The sequence below is a fragment of the Triticum dicoccoides genome, chromosome 6B (genome assembly GCF_002162155.2).
Source record: "Triticum dicoccoides isolate Atlit2015 ecotype Zavitan chromosome 6B, WEW_v2.0, whole genome shotgun sequence".
Lineage (NCBI taxonomy): Eukaryota > Viridiplantae > Streptophyta > Magnoliopsida > Poales > Poaceae > Triticum > Triticum dicoccoides.
This window is the reverse complement of record NC_041391.1, coordinates 173,645,574-173,666,599: the sequence shown is the minus strand read 5'-3', so window position 1 is coordinate 173,666,599 and position 21,026 is coordinate 173,645,574. Positions and strand designations below refer to the sequence as shown.

Below are 21,026 nucleotides of genomic sequence, written 5' to 3'. Positions count from 1 at the left end.
GGCGGGGTTCCGAATTTAATTCCACCCGCCCACCCAAACACAAGCGATCTATCTCGAATCCGGCAAGAGCCCGCTGAAACAGTACATCATTACTGGGCCAGATTCCTCCTGGTTATGGACAGGATAAAGGACTATCGTGAGGAAAGTGCAATTTCAATTTTCTGCAACAATTGCATGGACAAGGGAATCATGAACGCCATAAGTCGTCGTGAAATTACACGCTTTGCCGACTTGGCATCCATAGTACGAAAGTACTATCCTATGGAGAGTGCCTGGAAAACTGAAACCAAATTTTGGGACAATCCGGCTCCGAACACAACCCTAGTCCGAAATAAAAGGGTGCATCATATTCAGGCACCTGGGTTAAAAACCAAAAAGCAAAAAACCCTAAAGGGCACGGAACCGTACTGGAGGCATGGCTCAGCGGACCCTGTAAAATCCATAGTACAGAGGACGCCACTCCAACACATAGCCTTCGAGCATGTTGGATACTAAGGCAGGTGGCCAAAAGTGGCAAAGAGCTTCTAGCCCCAGAGAACCAGCCCAACAGTACCAGTACGGTATTAACAGTCTTTGAGACCTTCGCATCAAATAATATGCGGAAACAAACACTCCGCAGCCTCGCCGAAGTCTACCAAGTAGCAACAATAAATCCGTGGAGCGACACGGCTATTACCTTCAACGCCAGTGACGAACCTAAATTCCAAACAGCCCGAGCACCAGCCGCATTGGTACTCAGTCCAATAGTGGATGGCTTTCGCCTTACTAAGGTACTCATGGATGGCGGCAGCGGATTAAACCTCATCTACGAGGAAACCCTTTGAAAACTGGAAATAGACTGGAGCCGCATTGAGCGAAGTAGCACAACCTTTAGATGAATAATCCCTAGTCGGGAAGCACGCTGCACAGGAAAAATTACACTGGATGTGGTGTTCGGCTCGCCGGACAATTACAGGTCCGAGGAGGTCACGTTCCAAGTGGCCCCGTTCAGTAGCGGATATCACGCTTTATTAGGGCAAGAGGCATTCACAATTTTTCAAGCTATACCCCATTACGGGTACATGAAGCTCAAAATGCCCGGGCCCAACGGAATCATCACTCTTGTCAGTGATCCGTACATAGCACTCCGCGCCGAAAATAAGACAGCCGCACTAGCCCTAGAGGCACTATCCGAAGCCCTAGCGGCCGAGGAACTCACTACGCTACGCTCCACGGTGAACAGGGACGACGTGATACTCGATAAGAGATCCAAGTCCACCTCTTTCAAGCCAGCGGACGAAATAGTCAAATTCCAAGTCCATCCAACGGACCCCACAAAGACGGCATCCATTGGGGCATAATTAAACCCTGATGTAGACGCCGCACTACGAGAATTCCTTAGGGAAAATTGGGATATTTTTGCCTGGCACCCTTCAGACATGCCAGTAATCCCACGCAGGTTGGCAGAGCACAGCCTAAATATCCTAAAAGGATTCAAGCCAGTCAAACAGGCTCTTCGGCGATATTCCGAACCCAAAAGACAGGCAATGGGAGAGGATCTAGCCAAACTATTAGAAGCCAGATTCATCAGAGACATAAAACATCTGGACTGGCTAGCAAACCTGGTAATGGTACCAAAGAAGGACAAATCCTGGCACCTGTGTGTCGATTTCAAGGACCTTAACAAAGCTTGTCCAAAGGATCCTTTCCCCCTTCCCCGCATCGATCAAATTATAGATGCTCCCACAGGACACGATTCATTGTGCTTCCTCGACGCATACTCCGGCTACCATCAAGTCAAGATGGCGGAGCCAGACCAAGCCGCAACGGCATTCATTACTCCATACAGACCATTCTGCTTCAACACAATGCCCTTCGGGCTCAAAAACGCCGACGCAACATATCAGCGCATGATTCAGACATGTCTGGCAACCCAGATCGGCAAAACAGTGGAGGCCTATGTAGACGATGTGGTCGTCAAGTCTAAACATGTTGAAACTCTAGTAGACGATTTGAGGCTCACATTTTACAACTTCCGAGCATATCACATTAAGCTCAACCCGGAAAAATGCGTTTTCGGCGTACCAGCCGGAAAGCTCTTGGGCTTCATTGTATCCGGTAGAGGAATTGAAGCAAACCCAGCCAAGATCCGAGCTCTGTCACAATTGGATATCCCAAAAGACCTCAAGCAAATACAAAAATTTACTGGATGCGTGGCGGCTCTAAGCCGCTTCATCTCCCGCTTGGGAGAAAAGGCATTACCCCTTTATCGCCTCCTCCGGCGCACCGAACACTTTGAATGGACGGATGCCGCCACGGCCAGACTCGAAGAAATAAAGGCCATATTGGCAACAAATCCGGTCCTGGCCGCACCCAACTTGGGCGAACCAATGTTATTATACATCGCGGCAACACATCAAGTTGTAAGCGCGGTGCTCGTCGTCGAACGAGAAACGGAAGGACTCAAATTCCCTCTTCAAAAACCAGTGTACTGCGTATCCACTGTCCTAACTCCATGCAAGTCCCCGTATCCACATTATCAAAAGATAGCGTACGCGGTGTTCATGGCATCCCGGAAGCTGCGACACTACTTTCAAGAGTGTTCTATAACAGTAGCCTCCGAACTACCTCTTAACGACATTATAAACAACCGCGACGCGACGGGCAGGATTGCAAAATGGGCCATCGAGCTCCTACCATTCGACATAACCTACAAACCACGGCGAGCCATCAAGTCGCAAGTTTTGGCCGACTTCATCGCTGAATGGACCGAAGCCGAATTCCCTAAAGAGTACGGCGCATACTCCAATTGGATCATGCACTTCGACGGCTCCAAAATGTTGGCCGGTCTGGGGGCTGGCGTCGTTCTGACGTCCCCAACTGGAGACACAGTCCAATACGTACTCCAGATAATGTAGACGGACTCCAACAATGCAGCCGAATACGAGGCCCTTCTACATGGTCTCCGGATGGCAATCTCCATGGGCATTCAACGCCTAGAGGTCCGCGGGGATTCAAACCTCGCAATATCCCAAATAAATGGAGACTTTGACACCAAGGATCCGAAAATGGCAGCCTACCGTAATGCCGTCTTAAAAATGTCAGCTCGGTTCGAAGGACTCGAATTCCACCATATAGCTCGGGATAATAACCAGGCGGCCGACATGTTGGCACGCATCAGCGCAAAGCGCGACGCCGTCCCTCCCAACATCTTCCTGGAGCGGCTTTTCAAGCCATCCGTATTATGGGAAGGGGAGTCCGGAAACAACAACCCAGAACCAACTACACCACCCAACACCGAACACTTTGACACAATCGATGGCTCTGCCAATGAAATAACACCTTCAGCCCACGAAATAATGGCAGTCATTGCCCCGTGGACGGAACCATTCCTAGCCTACTTAAACAGGAAGGAACTCCCCGAAGACCAAAACGAGGCCCGCTGCATAGTACGGCGATCTAAAGCCTACAAGGTCCATGAGGGAGAGATTTATAAGAAAAGCACAACCGGAGTCCTTCAAACGTGCATCTCCGAAGAGGAAGGGCGAAATCTTCTAGCTGAAATTCACGCCGGACTTGGCGGGCACCACGCCGCAGCCCGGGCCCTTGTAGGCAAGGCCTTCCGTACAGGATTTTATTAGCCAACGGCCCGGGCAGATGCTCGGGACTTAGTCCAGCGATGCGTCGGTTGCCAGCTCTTCGCTAATCAGAGCCACATGCCACCCACCGCCCTCAAAACTATACCCATCACCTGGCCGTTTGCGGTCTGGGGGCTTGACATGGTTGGACCCCTTAAAGGGGGAACCCACAAGCAAAAGTACCTATTGGTCATGGTGGATAAGTTCACCAAATGGATAGAGGCCAAGCCAGTTAAGACGGCCGAATCTGGACCCGTGATAGACTTCATATCAGGGGTAGTACACCGTTACGGTGTCGCCCACAGCATCATAACTGATAACAGCACAAACTTCACGGTCGACGAGGTTAAACTCTGGTGCAAGAACATGGGCATCAAGCTCGACTATGCTTCAGTCTATCACCCTCAAACTAACGGTCAAGTCGAACGAGCAAATGGTCTAATCATGAGCGGCATTAAACCCAGACTAGTGCGGTCCCTCAAGGAATCTAACATGCACTGGGTAGAGGAGCTCGACTCTGTACTCTGGGGGCTGCGGACCATGCCGAATCGCACTACCGGATTCACACGCAGAGGCAGTTTTGCCCTGCGACATAATTCATGACTCACCTCGCGTGCATTTGTACAAAGAAAGAGAAGCCAAGCTGGATCGGCAGGACAGTTTGGACGCTTTAGAGGAGGAGCGCGACGTGGCAAAAGCTCGTTCCGCATTCTATCAACAGCAGGCTCGAAGATATCAAAGCAGAGAAGTAAGGGCCAAAACTTACAATGTTGGCGAACTAGTTCTACGCCTGCCAGACAAGAAAAAGGACAAACTCAAGCCCAAATGGGAAGGTCCCTTCATCATCGACCAAGTCCTGACCGGCGGAGCATACCGTCTGCGAAACGCATCAGACAACAGACTCGAGCCGAACCCATGGAACGCAGCCCGTCTCCGAAGATTCTACGCCTAGCGCCGGAATCTGAGTTCGTCTCCTCCCTCCGTCCACATTTTATACTTTAGCTGTCTTTTGTTTCTCTCTTTCTCCCTCCTTTTTTCCTAAAGCCTTTGGAGGCTGATTTGCGCATTGTTCGCACACACTTGACGTGCTGCTCGCACTCATTATACCTGGGAGCTTCTTTAACAGAAGCATATTTATACGGGCTTCATGCCCAACATATGTGTCACACTTCCGCATGTACCTTTTATTCACCATTATATGCATCGATATGACTTAAGTTTTGGCCAAGCTAGGTTGCCTGGCTCCTGTGCTTACCCCTACGTTCCCGATTGTTCGGCTAGGAGGTAAAGGGAGCACCTCTGCGATTGTTACTGCAGGGTCAGCCGGATGTGTACCTCAGACTGGGTGAAGTCGAAAGCTAGCATTCTCAAGGGAATATTCGGTCGGTGACTTGAAAGATGATTTCTTACTTATCTATTTATCTGCCCCCAGATGCTTTTCTGCTCTTTTTGCAGTCCGGACATGCACTTTAGGGCATGCCTCCCAGGGAAAGGAACCCCTAAGGGAACTATTCTCCCTGGAAGATGTTTCTTACTAACCATGTAATATAACATAACTAGTTGGGCACTTGTCTGATAAAGCACTAATGACCCCTACGCCTGGTCTCCATGCATGCCCCGGTTTTTACCTAACCGTGAGGGTATTCGGACACACTCCGGACTGTCGGGTCCCGAGGTTGAAGCGAAAAGGTCCGCAAAGACAAACGATCTACAATCCGTCTAGAAGGCATTTTTCATGTCATTTTAAACTACATAGTCAAATTGACTGATGGTACTCCTCTTCAATCCCATCTAACAGGTTGTCTAGTTTACAGTCCCGTTGGGAATACTTCGCGGCCAACTCTACTTGGACGTACATTAAGCTCACAGGGATCTCCTTCCCATCGGGCCCCACAGGTCCGACCTCGGCCATGTGGTTTGGATCAGCCTTCGTGTACCGCGTCTTCACCATGGCCCAGGCCTCCCTGGCGCCTTGACGGCAGGCCGATATCTTCCACAGACGGAAGTGCCGCCGTGCTCCCTGAAGCTTCTCCGCAAGCCCTCCAAGACCCTCGGGTAGGGAGACGGATGGCCATAAGGCCTGGGCGACGCCACTCATCACCTGCCGAACTTGCTCGTGCAGTTGCAGCAGCTCAGGAAGTTGGTCACCCGTTGAACCGGGCATCTCCTCTGCAGGACGGCCTGTGAGCATACCTACAGACATATTCACGTTAATCGACTTCCTCGCCGAACTCTTCTTTTAAAAGTTCGTTCAAGCACTTACTATAAATGTCGCGACAAAGCTGCTGATTCTCCTTCATGGAGTAAGACAGCTGGACCCGAACATCTTTTAGTTCCTCGCCCAGCTGAGTGTTGGCATCTTGGAGGTTATTTTTCTCCTGCCGCACCCTTGTCAGCACCTTCTCGCCGACCTTTAGCTGGCATAGCAGCTGCTGCCTGTCCGGATCTAGTCTGGCACCATCTGCAATATTATTGTCAGACTTATACACACGCCGCACTTCACAAACTACTTATCTTTGAAAGTATGTATTACCAGAGGGGGTCTCTGTGGCTCCCCCTGCGGCGGCTAGTGCGACCTCAAGTTGGGCCTTGCACTCTTGCAGCTCCTGGGACAGGTGGGTATTCTTCTCCGTAAGATCCTGCATAACAAATGATCCTTGAATCAGTTATTCTAACTATTTTAAGTCTCGAGGGCTACTGGCATATATAACTGTCAAAATTACTCACCCGTATATCTTTTACATACTGCTCCATGGCTCTGGCTAGACCATCTTGAGCAGCACGGAGGTGCGCATCTCCTGAATTGAAGGCATTTAACGCCTCCGGGGAGAAGCATGCATCACAAAGAACTGTCTGGCGGCGCCTGTGATTCATAGCACTCTCCACCTCAGATCTGGTGGCGGACAACCTGACGGCGTCCTCCGTTGGAGGAGCACCCGACGCACGCCCTGTGTTCGCCTCCCCCTCCGGACCTGGCGTTGGAGCCTGGCCGGCGGAGGTTCGATTGGCAATCTCCTCGGACACAGTCCGGCGAGCGCTCTTTCTCCTGAAAAAACCACGAGCATTAATATGCCTTCCAGGAACCTTTTTCTGAAACATGGTGGTGAGCCATACCGTTGCGGCGACGTCTCGATCCTCGCCGCACTTCTCTTCCGCCTGCTGGGCCGAGCTGCCCCTTGTTGGCCAGCCGACGCGGGTTCGGCTTCCCTCCCCGAAGGCACCTCCTATGGAACACCATTGGTATACAGTGGTCAAAAATAAGCATGGATGAGTAATGGTATCAGGACTCCGGTCACAGTTACCTGGGGAACCGGAGATATTCCGGGGTAGTCAGCCGTAATGGCAACCAAAGCATTGTCAATGCTAAGTTGGTGGAACACCCCATCAATCAGCTCCACCTTTATGTCCGGATCCTCTTCGAAGGCCGGATCGAGGGATCGTTCCGGATCCTCGGGTTGTGGAGCCGGGCTGTGTATATTCTCTACGGCCCGGCGCAGTTCCTGCGTCAAAATCACAAAGTGAGACACTCAACTTTGGAATATGGATCGGATGGACAAACGTCCGCTTACCCAGCTCCGAGGGTTGTTCATCGAAAATCCATTTAATGGACTCGCATGGAGGAAGTCCTCCTTCTCCCCTTTGTACAGGCCGGACAGGATCTTCACCAGATCATCTACCGATCCCGGCCCCTTGCGACCATGACGGGTGGCATCATCCTCCCCATTGCAATTCCACATGGGGTGGCCCCCGTATTGGAGCAGCTGCACCCCTCGCATGATGCATGTGGCCATGACTCCGATCATGGTTAATCCAGAATGAGCCAACAACCTTATTCGGCCCATTAGATATTGAACGACCCCATCATTCTCCCGTTGAGGGCTCCGCGGGCGCCAACTCAGGCGTTTCCGCAGAGGAGCGTTGCTGAACTCCGGGAGGCAGATCCGAACTGGGTCCGGCAGCGGGGCGTCTTCCATGTAAAACCATTCCGAAGGCCAGCCTTCGGACGCCTTCTTCGGGGTTCTGGATAGATATCTGGTCCCGGTGATGCGCCATATTTCGGCCCCGCCCACTTGATATATCGACCCCTCGTGAGAACGGGGCACGAGGCAGAACAATCTCTTCCACAGCGCGAAATGGGCCTCGATGCCCAAGAACAGCTCGCAAAGGGCTACAAAGCCCGCGATGTGCAGGATGGAGGCAGGCGTGAGGTGGTGAAGCTGGAGTCCATAGAACTCCAGGAGCCCCCGGAGAAACGGATGTATGGGAAATCCGAGTCGTCTTATTAGATAAGGGACGAAGCATACCCGCTCTCCTTTGGAGGGATTGGGGATGCTCTCCGCCTGTTTTCCGCCCTTGTAGGTGGCAAGTCCGGCTCGAACCGGCATCATAAAGGCCGGGGGAAGAAATCCCTCGGCTTGGAGCGTCACCATCTCACTATGCGGGACCGAGCATCTCCCCCAATCTCCTGGCTGAGGGTTGGGAGCGCGAGAGGAGGAGCCGCGTCGACTGTCCATGATGGAATGGATTTTTGGTCAGAGGTGCTCCGATGAATGCTCACGGAAGGAGGATGGTGTGATTCGGATCTGGATCCTCGCCTCTCTTTATAGGCAGCTCACTCGCGCAGCTAGGGGGTAGAATATAAAAATACCCTGGCTTTTCGCATTCGTACGACACGTGGAAGATGGCCATTATTGGATGTGGAAGCCAAGGAGCACAACATTTATAAGAAGCCGGACACCATTCGGCGAGTACATGGAATTTGGAGAAGAACCCGCCTTGCAATGCCGAAGACGATATGCGCGCCGGACTCATCGACATTGAAGCCTGGTTCGGGGGCTACTGAGGGAGTCCTGGACTAGGGGGTGTCCGGATAGCCAAACTATCATCATTGGCCGGACTCCAAGACTATGAAGATACAAGATTGAAGACTTCGTCCCATGTCCGGATGGGACTTTCCTTGGCGTGGAAGGCAAGCTTGGCGATACGGATATGTAGATCTCCTACCATTGTAACCGACTCTGTGTAACCCTAGCCCTCTCCGATGTCTATATAAACCGGAGGGTTTTAGTCCGTAGGACACATAACAATCATACCATAGGCTAGCTTCTAGGGTTTAGCCTCCTTGATCTCGTGGTAGATCTACTCTTGTACTACCCATATCATCAATATCAATCAAGCAGGAGTAGGGTTTTACCTCCATCGAGAGGGCCCGAACCTGGGTAAAAACATCGTGTCCCTTGTCTCCTGTTACCATCCGCCTAGACGCACAGTTCGGGACCCCCTACCCGAGATCCGCCGGTTTTCACACCGACAGGGCCCACACACTGTCCATGAGGGTGGGGGCGCGCCCTACGCCCCTGGGCGCGCCCCCTGCCTCGTGGGCCCCCAGTCAAGCCTCCGGTGACCATCTTATGCTATATGAAGTCTTTTACCTGGAAAAAATCATAAGCAAGCTTTCGGGACGAGACTCCGCCGCCACGAAGCGGAACCTTGGCAGAACCAATCTAGGGCTCTGGCGGAGCTGTTCTGCCGGGGACACATTCCTCCGGGAGGGGGAAATCATCACCATCGTCATCACCATTGATCCTCTCAGCGGGAGGGGGTCAATCTCCATCAACATCTTCACCAGCACCATCTCCTCTCAAACCCTAGTTCATCTCTTATATTCAATCTTTGTCCCAAAACCTCAGGTTGGTACTTGAGGGTTGCTAGTAGTGTTGATTACTCCTTGTAGTTGATACTAGTTGGTTTATTCGGTGAAAGATCATATGCAGATCCTATATGCATATTAATACCCCTCTGATTATGAACATGAATATGATTTGTGAGTAGTTACGTTTGTTCCTGAGGACATGGGAGAAGTCCTGCTATAAGTAGTCATGTGAATTTGGTATTCATTCGATATTTGATGGGATATATGTTATCTCTCCTCTAGTGGTGTTATGTGAACGTCGACTATACATGACACTTCACCATTGTTTGGGCCTAGAGGAAGGCATTGGGAAGTAAATAAGTAGATGATGGGTTGCTAGAGTGACAGAAGCGTAAACCCTAGTTTATGAGTTGCTTCATAAGGGGCTGATTTGGATCCATATGTTTCATGCTATGGTTAGGTTTACCTGAATACTCGTTTTGTAGTTGCGGATGCTTGCAATAGGGGTTAATCATAAGTGGGATGCTTTTCCAAGAAAGGGTTGTACCCAAGCACTGGTCCACCCACATACCAAATTATCAAAGTAACGAACGCGAATCATATGAGCATGATGAAAACTAGCTTCACGATAATTCCCATGTGTCCTCGGGAGCGCTTTTCTCTATATAAGAACTTGTCCAGGCTTGTCCTTTGCTACAAAAAGGATTGGGCCACCATGCTGCACCTTATTTACTTTTATTACTTGTTAACCGTTACGAATTACCTTATCACAAAACTATCCGTTACCGATAATTTTAGTGCTTGCAGAGAAAACCTTACTGAAAACCGCTTGCCATTTCCTTCCGCTCCTCGTTGGGTTCGACACTCTTACTTATCGAAAGGACTACGATAGATCCCCTACACTTGTGGGTCATCACACATCCAGGGAGGAGTGGCGGCCATGCACAACAGGCTCCATAAGAGGAGATGGCGGGCTAGCAGAGCTGAGAGTAGGAGCGAGAGTGCATGAGGAGGGAGAAGGCTGGCCAAGGGCAAGAGTGGGTAGAGCGGGTGAGTTAGAGCTGGTACTTAAGGCCGCGGAAGAGCGGCTAGAAGGGGGCGAAGGAAACGGAGATGGCACTGATAGCTAAGATTCCCAACTAAGCGGCACGTCCAGCAAACAGCTGGATCCTGGCAATCGCGGAGGCGGTGGCTGTAGGCGAGGCATCGGAAGCAGTGCCGGACAGGTCTTTAGGCCTTCCAAATCGAAAAAGGCGATTTGGTGCCGCACCCAAGGCTGCAGGAGGTGGATACAGAGAATCAGCATTAGATAGCAACATCTCTTTGTAGCTGGGGGCATCATGCGCGGTCAGAGGAGAGGAGGGGGAGCCAGGGGCGGCGGCTGAAGCGTTGCCAACAACCACGGCGAAATCCGAGCGTTGAACAACAGTGGGTTGGTCACCGGGAGGCAGTGCTAGCAAAAGGCCAGGATTAGGGGAGATTTGGGTAGCAGGCAATTGACTGCATGCAGGCGCATGGTTGCATGCGTGAGGGCACGTCCCGTGCAAGGCGACGGCGGGATCCCCAAAAACCTGGTCATGCGGAGCGTGCGCAATCTATGGACTTCCAACCTGGCGCAGAGGAGACGAGCACGAGGGGCCTGGCCCAAGGACAGAAAGGAGAGTGTTAGCCTGCCAAGCTAGCCGAGGGAGCACGACACGCAGAAGGCTCCAGGGCAAAAAGTGACGTACTAATAGAAAGGAAGCCAGAACTCCATGGTTCGCAGAGCACGCTCTCCTTGGTGATGCACTCATGTGCGACCTGGAAAAGGAAGGTGCCACGCTGGCGTGTTTGAAGAGCGAAGCGAAAGCCTTAGGAGAGAGCAGCATGCCATCGGTCAGGACTGTAGCGAGCACGCCGGCGGGCCGGCAACGCCCAGCGACAGCCTCCACGGTACCACACCCATATTTTTCCAACATAGCATCATCGAACTCGGAACCATCCATAGACCAAGCCAGGAAAACAAGCTGGGAGGGAAACTAGGGCTAGAACTAGGGAGGTGAGCCGAACGACGGGGAGCCGGGCGACGGATGCATCATAAGGCGAGGAAAGCAGCAGAGATCGGGTTGCAGCACAAATCTCACTCTAAGGAAGAAACCAATCTGTAGCCGTATGGACCTTACCGGCGATGGCCGACGTGCAACTGTCACGCGGACCAGAACTACAAGCATGGGTTGTCCGACAAGGGGTGTTGTAGGGTAGTGGTGGGGCGACAGCCAAGAAGACCACGGGCGCAAGGAAGGACACTACAGGCAGAGGAACCAATGAAGCAGGCTAGAAACGGTGGCCGCCACTTCCGGAGTGGCCAGCGACGCAAGTTGGGCGGCAGCGGCTGCGAGGGTGGCCGCCGCGGCCGGTGTGACCAGCGGCGCAGGCGGAGCGGCCACGAGGGTGGCCGCGGTGGCTGTAGTTTATACCAGCAGCGCAGGAGCCCTACCTAGCTAGGAGCCTGTCTTTGATTAGTATTAATATAACCTCCGCATGTTTGCAATTTAATCTGAGATGGATATAGAGTATGGTAGAACATTTTCACAAATTCGCACTTCAAATATTCTGGCAAGATGGTTCAAGTGTCAGGTGTCAAGATGACAAGATCTGCGTATTTTCCACTTCTAGTACTATGTCTTTCCTCCCTGAATAGCTTTGTGATTAACCCGATCAGTCGTCTCTTTGGAGTTAGCTTGTGTATAAATTGCTGCTGGGAAATCATGTATAAGAAACGAATATCCTTACATCATAGGAAAAGGACTGACTACATTCTTTGAGGGACAAACTGGACAACTGATTTCAGATCCTCGATGGTGCATAGATATATGATGTAGGTATTGGAAAACAATTGTACCTGACCAGGAGCAAACTCTCAGTTCTGAGTGATACATACACTCTGGGGATACAAAACCTTTGAGTGAACGAGCAGGGCAATTCCTATAACAAGCATTAGTTAACAACGAGTCAGCTGGATAATGAGGGGAGTGAGCAAGATGCCGGGCAAAATGGAAACTAAGAAAAAAAACATGTCTGACAAATGCTAGACGTCACAGACACGGAATGAAGATAGGAAAATATCCTACACGGCATGATATATGAGCAATCGGAGGATGTAGTGCAGCGATGGCAGAAATGATTTCATCATCAGTGCCAGAGAGGTTGACTGCGCGGAGGTTGGAGAAAGCCGCGATCACCGGCACGACCTTGAGGCCCATCCCGGAAATGTGCGCCATGGAGGAGAAGTCGTCGAGGCACTGGATGATGTTGTTGGCCTGGGTGACATCGTCCACCGCCGCGCAGGCAGTCCAGCCGCCCCGTTTGGAAAGCATGGGGACAGATCCACCAACATCGAGCCGTAGTGGTTGTCGTGGCGGTGCCGGCGGCGGCACAAATTCGCCGGAGCACTTTCGCTCGAACGAGCAGCTATCATGGCGTCGATCAGAATCGCCTGCGATGGCGGATCCCCTTCACCCTCGCATCGAGCGAATTTTTTTTAGGAGGGACAGCGATCAATCGGTCTGGGGACGCATCCCATCCCATCTCTTTCGCACACCCCGGTGGTCATCCAATCGACCGTCGAACACCGGCCGCTCCTCTCCTCTGTGCTCCGCTCCTCTCTGCCCCTCGCATGTCCTATCCCCTTTTACCGATGCCCAGGAGTGGACCTCCTTTAGCTAAGTGCTGGCATGGGCTGGCCTCCGGCTGTATCAGAGGCCTTCGTTTCGGCCCGTGGAGCAGCAGCTCACAGGACAGTCGAGCCCCTTTAAACAGATTGCATAACAGACTAACTTAGATAAGAAACCCGACGGTGAGAAAGTCCCAAATCAATAAAAAGGACGACCGAAAACCCAAATTGTTGTGAGGGCAGGGATTAGGTCGAACGAGCAGCCATCATTGTGTTGATCAGAATCGCCTGCGGCGGCAGATCCCCTTCCCCTCTCACGTCGAGCAATTTTTTCGGGAGAGATAGTGATCGATTGGTCTGGGGACGGCCAACGCATCTCATCACATCTCTTTCGCACACCCCGGTGGTCATCCAATCAGTCGCCGAACACCGGCCGCTCCTCTCCTCTGTGCGCCGCTCCTCTCTGCCCCTCGCATGCCCTATCCCCTTTTAGCGAAGCCCAGTAGTGGACCTCCTTTAGCGAAGTGCTGGAATGGGCTGAACGACAGCCCACTGTACCAGAGGCCTCCTTTTTGGCCCGTGGAGCAGTAGCCCACAGGACAGTCGGGCCCTTTAAACAAATTGCGGAACAGACTGACTTAGATACGAAATTCGACGGCCAGAAACTCCCAAATCAATAAAACGAACAGCCAAAAACCCAAATTACTGTGAGGGCAGGGATTAGGTCGAACGAGCAGCCATCATGGCGTTGACCAGAATCGCCTGCGGCAGCGGATCCCCTTCCCCCCTCGCGTCGAGTGAATTTTCTCAAGAGGGACAGTGATCGATCGGTCTGGGGATGGCCGACGCATCCCATCCCATCTCTTTCGCACACCCCGGTGGTCATCCAATCGACCGTCGAACACCGTCCGCTCCTCTCCTCTGTGCGCTGCTCCTCTCTGCCCCTCGCATGTCCTATCCCCTTTTAGCGAAGCCCAGGAGTGGACCTCCTTTAGCGAAGCGCCGGAATGGGCTGACCGACGGCCCAGTGTACCAAAGGCCTCCAATTCGGCCCGTGGAGCAGCAGCCCACAGGACAGTCGGGCCCCTTTAAACAGATTGCGGAACAGACTGACTTAGACACGAAATCCGACGACCAGAAACTCCCAAATCAATAAAATGGACGGCTGAAAACCCAAATCGTTGTGAGCGCAGGGATTAGATCGAAACAGCCATCATGGCGTCGATCAGAATCGCCTACGGCGGCGCATCCCCTTCCCCCCTCGCGTCGAGTGAATTTTTTCAGGAGGGACAGATCGATCGGTCTGGGGACGGCCGACGCATCCCATCCCATCTCTTTCGCACACCCCAGTGGTCATCAATCGACCGTCGAACACCGGTCTCTCCTCTCCTCTGTGCGCCGCTCCTCTCTGCCCCTCGCATGTCCTATCCCCTTTTAGCGAAGCCCATGAGTGGACCTCCTTTAGCGAAGTGCTGGAATGGGCTGACCGACGGCCCAGTGTACCAGAGGTCTCCATTTCGGCCTGTGGAGCAGCAGTCCACAGGACAGTCGGGTCCCTTTAAACAAATTGCGAAACAGACTGACTTAGACAGGAAATCCGATGGCCAGAAACTCCCAAATCAATAAAATGGATGGCCGAAAACCCAAATCACCGTGAGGGCAGGGATTAGGTCGAACGAGCAGCCATCATGGTGTCGATCAGAATCGCCTGCGGCAGCGGATCCCCTTCCCCCCTTGTGTCAAGTGAATTTTTTTCAGGAGGGACAGCGGTCGATTGGTGTGGGGACGGCCGATGCATCCCATCCCATCTCTTTCGCACACCCCGGTGGTCATCCAATCAACCGTCGAACACCGGCTGCTCCTCTCCTCTGGGCGCCGCTCCTCTCTGCCCCTCGCATGTCCTATCCCCTTTTAGCGAAGCCCAGAAGTGGACCTCCTTTAGCGAAGTGCTGGAATGGTCTGACCGACGGCCCAGTGTACCAGAGGCCTCCGATTCGGCCCGTGGAGCAGCAGCCCACAGGACAGTCGGGCCCCTTTAAACAGATTGCGGAACAGACTGACTTAGACACGAAATCCGATAACCAAAAACTCTCAAATCAATAAAACGGACGTCCGAAAACCTAAATCGCTGTGAGGGCAGGGATTAGGTGCGGTTATACTGTCCTTGTCCTTAATTTCCTCGTTGAAGTTTGCCCATGTCTCAAGGTCTCTGCTGCGGCTCTGCTTAGCGCCCTGTGTTGTCCCGCGGAAAAGAAAGAAAAAAGTTGCCGTTTCCTCGCTACCTTTTCTCCGTCTTCTTCCCCGTCTCGCAGCTTTCATCAGCCAGGAAGCAAGGAAGTTCCTCGGTTGACGAGCAATCTTGTGGGGGTTTAGGGGTTTAGGAATTCATTCAGTTCTTGTGGAGCTGCGGTGTTGGCGGCGGTGGAATTGATTGATTGGCCGGAGAAGGGGAGCTGGAGTAAATTCTCGGCTTGAGCGGTGGTGGTTGAGGTTGAGGGGGCATTGGCGATGACGTCCTCTTGCATACCCACGGGGCTGCGGCTGGACCTGAAAATGGTGAAGGCGGCAGCGTCGCCGGGGGCGCACTCGTCGCCGTCGTCCACGCTCTTGGAGGTCTCCAACGCGTCCCGGCAAGCTCGACTTCGACGACGACGGCTTCGATGCCGAGTCCATCCTCAACGTCAACGAGGCCGCGGAGGGCATCGACGGCTTCATAGGCAGCCTCACCATGGAGGCCAATACGGCCACCGCCACGTCCGACGACTCCATGCTGTCCAGCTCCGGCATACACCCCTACCTCAGGAGCCTCATGGTGGTCGGTCTCGCTGGCCGGTTCGAGCTGGGCCTCGGGTCCCGGCAATGCACCCGCCCCAACCTCAACCGTGCCCTCAAGCGGCGGGAGGACGACGGCGCCTGGTAAATGTGGCCTGCCGTGCCGGTGAAGGACATCACGGTCACACCATCGCCGCCACCGCCAGAACCTGCGGCGGCAGTGTCCAACACCGCAATGTCGCCACCGGCGTCGGCAGCACCAGAGAAGAAGAAGGTGAAGATGGAGAAGGTGATGGCCAAGGAGGAGGAGTTGTCCAATGCGAAATGGGAGGAGGGAGCCGATGGAACTGCACGCGGCTGACGGCAATGGCGACGATGACAGTGCGCCGACAAAGGGGCTGAAGACCGGGTTGGGGCTGAAGTGGGACACCGGACGACGTGCTCAAGGAGTGGTCCGGCAAAGGGTCTCTGTTCGCCGAGGGCAGCGGGCCGGATTCGTCGGAATCTGCCGCCGAAGTGCGGGTGAGTACTTGTTTCCCTGGAAAAAAATTATTTCTTGGATGCAGTTGGAGAGTGCAGCGTAATTTTGATGTGCTAATAGTAACTCAAAAATTTCCTTTCATTATTTATGTCAAAGCATATACGCATTCAAAAATCACTAAATTGGACACGCCCTGCACATGGTTTTACTTCCCCCATTTCTTACTTAACCAGATTAATTACAGAGAAATGTGTTCAAATTCCCCCGCAAAAAAAATGTGTTCAAATTAATCTGAGATAACCCAGAATACGTTTTCTGATAGAAGACAGTTCCCCTACCATAGTCAAATTTCGGTGTAGCTCATGTCTTAATTTTTTTTATGGCTCGATTTTACCTTTACATGCCCATTTCTAGTAAACTCCTTTTACTCGAAAAAACAGAAGAATTTTGCCTCTTCTGAGTTGCTTCTTCAGCAAAGAAAAAGGGACACGCCACAACTAGAAACCACATGTCTGATATGCAAGTGGAAGTGGTATCAACTATTAAGTCCACTGGCTAGGAAAATTGTTTATTCAATTGACGGTCCCTCACAAGGGCGCTGGATTTACATATCGTGCACACGTGTCGGGCGCCAGTATAGTCCATGGAGCAGTTTCGCCCTCACAAAGCCACAACTCACAAGAAGTACCTAGTCCTGTACTATTGCATGTCTGTAAGTACAGACCTTTTAAGAGTATCACTGATACTCTAGTAACCCATAAAAATGGAAGTTACTGAAATATAGTTTGCAAGAAAAAAAAAACTAAATAGCGAGTTCCAGCAAACCTACTGCTAAGATCTCATGAGCTGATTCTAGCTCTAAGAGTATTTACAGCGGAACCTCTCAAAGCCCCCTCATACATCCGGGCGGGCTGTCCAGTCACTGTCCGGTCACGTTTTTTCGACACAGACGGACGCCTCAAACACCCGGACTAACCGGCACCCCCATATCCAACCCAAATATGAGGCGGATATGGGATGGCCCGGGCAATACAGGCGCGTCTGCCTGACAAGCCCGGCCCATCATCGACCCCATGGATGTCACAAAAAAAATACCATCGGCCTCGTCGGTCTGAAACCCTTGCTCACTCACTCTCCTCTCTCGCTCCGTCCTCTCCTCTTCCCTCACCGATTCCGATCGAATCCGGCGTAATGTCGAGCTCCGGCAGCCGCTCCGATGACGAGGTGGATTCGGAGTATGAGCTTGCCCTCCGCATCGCCTTGGAGCGGTCCAAGGTGGACAGTAGGGGAAGCTCCGGATCTTCAGCCTCGCCGCAGCCGCCGCTTCCCAGTCGACGCATCTCAGACGCCAGCGCTAGCCCCTCCCTGCCCATGGGCAGCTCCGACAGGCGGCCAGCACAATCGACGCCTCTCCCACACTGTCCCCTCACCCCGTCGGCTGCCGCTTCCTCATAGCATCCCCTCGCCCCGTCGGCTGCTGCTCCCCCTCGTGGGCAGCGGTGGGTGCTTGTGCCTACCCCGCCCGCCCGGACGAGCACGTCGGAGTCGGAGGCGCGCGCCGCCTGCCACGAGAGGCAGCGGGCAAGGGAGAGGGAGGCTGTGGAGAGCTCTGTCCAACGCTGGCGTGGGTTACCGGCGGAGCCCAACAAGGACCAGCGGCTCCTCGCGTGGGTCTACTGTCGGTCGTTTATGATAGCGGAGACGAACACTCGGCGGCTCCGTCAGAAGAACGACGAGGCTCTTCAGCTTGCCATTGAGCAGTCCGATGGAGAGGCGTTGTAGAAGGCGAAGGAGGCGGCTCGGCTGGCCAAGCTCAGGCGCCTCAAGGGCCTCGTCATCGTCGACTCCTCCTCCTCCGACGACGACGACGACGACGGCTCCTCCGACGACGAATCGAACGATCCTCCACCAGCCGACGACACGTGCATGTATAGCTACGCCGGCGACCAGAAGGGGAAAGGGCCGGCCCGGAAGTGGTGAAGTTGATTTTAATTTCAAGTTTTAGATGTAGTAGTATAAAGTTGTCCGTCGTTTGTGTGAACTTTGGTGGATCTTTTGGTGAACTATTGTGCAATTTCTATGTCCGGAGCTGATCTACATAGTTTGATAGATGTTGCATGATATAGTATGGATATAGGGGTTTGGATATGAGAGACACGGATGTGGACGACGCAATTTAAGGAGTGCCTGGTCACTGTCCACAGGCTTTTGAGGGTCCGGATTTGCCAAGTCCGGCTATAGATGCTCTAAGTCCAGTGAACATACGAGTTTTGTTTATTTTGACATTCTGCTAAACATGTGCGTGCATAACACTAGAAATTGTTCTAGTTAGTTACACTGAATTATTCAACAGTGGACCACAGGCAATTGAGCCTGGAGATTTTCTGCCATAGTTTACATGTTTGTCTTCCTGCTGAGGGTCACTTGGGCTCAAATTTGGTGGCTTTGAGCCAGTGACAGAGCAACTGCAACAACAAAAGAAAAAAAAACTGCAACAAACTGTTAGCCCCAATTCAGTTGGATTCTCTGCAATTTGCTCTGATAGATGGCAAGACTTGCAGCTGCCATAAGTGGCAAGAATCATTATACAAATCTATCAGCTTCTTTGTAGTTTGTAGTTTGGACACACAGTGGCGCGCATTACTTACCTTACAACATGGTCTAGCCGGGATGACGGTCCACACAGGTCTAGCTGTGGTTGCGTAAGACGTCCTAGCCGGGATGACGGTCCACACAGGTCTCTCCTTCACAGAGGATGTCGTCAAGCGATGGTCATATGCGGGATGTGGTGAGTTTGCCGCCATTTATGCCGAGTTTGATGCAGCCACTATCAACGTCCTAGCGTGCATCGGTTGGAGTCATCTCCCGCATTGACATGAGAACCATGCTGGCTTGCTGCAGTGGTACATCATTCTCCATGTCGTCGAGGTTGAAAGGCTCATTCAACTAACTAGGCCACTCGAATAACCATTGAAACTCTTTGCTCGGCACGTTCGATTCGATTTATTGGCCCTGCACAATATTTCCTGCAGGGAGGAGTTGGCCCACATGGACAAGTGACGGTCTCTTATTGGCTCTGCACAATATGGAGCCCTGCAGCTGAGCCGAACCCGTCTAATACTAACGTCAAACTGTAAACACGTTTTACATTCCTTTTCTTGCATTCTGAATGAGAAAATATTCTTACAGCTTGATAACTAAGGATGAATTCTTGTTGCAGGCCAAACTTGCAGACATCGACTTGTTTCTAGAGAATGAATCTGCTGGCATCAGAGAAGCAAGGGTGATGAGGTAGAAGGAGAAGTGGCACAACCGGCTGTTCTGAAAGAAGATCAGGTACCAGGTGCGGAAGGTGAACGCCGACTGTCGGCCTCGGATGAAGGCAAGCACTACTAGAACTGATGCTTGAAAGAATAAAAAGTTCCAGTATAATATTTGTAAGCCAAGCACTACTAGAACTGATGCTTGAAAGAATAAAATGTCCCAGTATAATATTTGTAAGCCAAGCACTGGAAAAGCTCACTCCTCACACCAGATCACCATCACCTATGCATCTACTTCATCAAAACAGAGTCTATGGGTTTACTGATGTGCTCCATGTTCTTTGTCATTTCAGGGAAGAAATTATTGAAAGTGAACTATCATTGACAGCTCAGAGTTTAAAATTTCAGGGCAATGGCAGTTTTATATTTGTCTAGACTGCAAACAACAGTTTAAGCAGCAAGGCATAGCGAACTAGCCATATTACAACAGCAACTAATGGTAAAATAGTTGCAAGTTTGTGCACAACCAAATGATATGGAGATATTGCCTATCATCAAACCATCCTCCCTCCAGCAGATTTCCAGACTGCAAATCCATACAATCAGATAGCATTGCACCTGTTAAAGTGGCGACAAGAAAGAAAGGTTTCGGAGGCCTGCACTCCTCATTCGGCCCTGCACAATCAAAGCAATTGCAGGTCAAAGGCAGAAATCACCATTTAAATTACAGACTATCCCTAAAAATATATATTTAGAAAAAAAGAAAAAACTTACGAGTCGACCATAAGGGGGGCGCCCTTTGTCCGGCATAGATATCTCACCAGGTATGAACCTATCACCTCCACAACCACAGCACAGGCATGTGAAACAGCCCGGCCAATCAACCAAGGCATCTTATGTCCACTCTCCTTTTGGTCCTTTGATGATTCGGTCAGATCCTTGACAACATCATACACCAGTTTCCCTCCATTCAATATGATCACCAGGCACATATCGCTATCGGCTTCCCTTCGTTTCTGGCTTGCGGAAATTTTCAACCGAGACACCTTTTCTGCAGCACCTGACTTCTGTTCCTGCCTTTTCTTAGTCAGACCAGTAACTGCCCCATATATATCAAAAATACTAGGCACAGGCTTTGCCTTGTAGTGATGCTTCAGACGGGGAAGGCGTAGCACAGCCAGATATGCTAGAAGAGCAAGAAACCAGGTTACATCTTTGATTGTAGTTTTCCAAAAATTTTGCTTAACCCCCATCTCAACAACCCAGTCGATGAAAAACAGGGTCAGATGAAACCCGCTGTACACTATCAGCAGCTCCAGCATCAGGTCACAACGAAGAAAATTCTTGAGGAATATCTTCACCGAAAAATTCGGCAAAAGTGAAGAGAAGATTTTCTCCGTGTAATACACTGGAAAAGATGCCAATCGACCTGAATAAACATAAAATGGATGGTATTAATACACATGATGCTAATTGCTCATCACTTCCAACTTATAGACTAGCAAAACCAAAGATGTATCTGGAATCACGATTTCAGCAAAAGTAGTTTCACACTATCACATAGCATCATGATCTAAACAAACTGAAC

At 51.6% G+C, this 21,026-nt stretch overlaps 1 pseudogene; it reads left to right on the top strand.

Annotated features, from left to right (window-relative positions):
* The first annotated feature begins 14,137 nt into the window (after positions 1-14,137).
* On the top strand, positions 14,138-19,702 carry LOC119320993 (annotated as a pseudogene).
* The last annotated feature ends 1,324 nt before the right edge of the window (positions 19,703-21,026 follow it).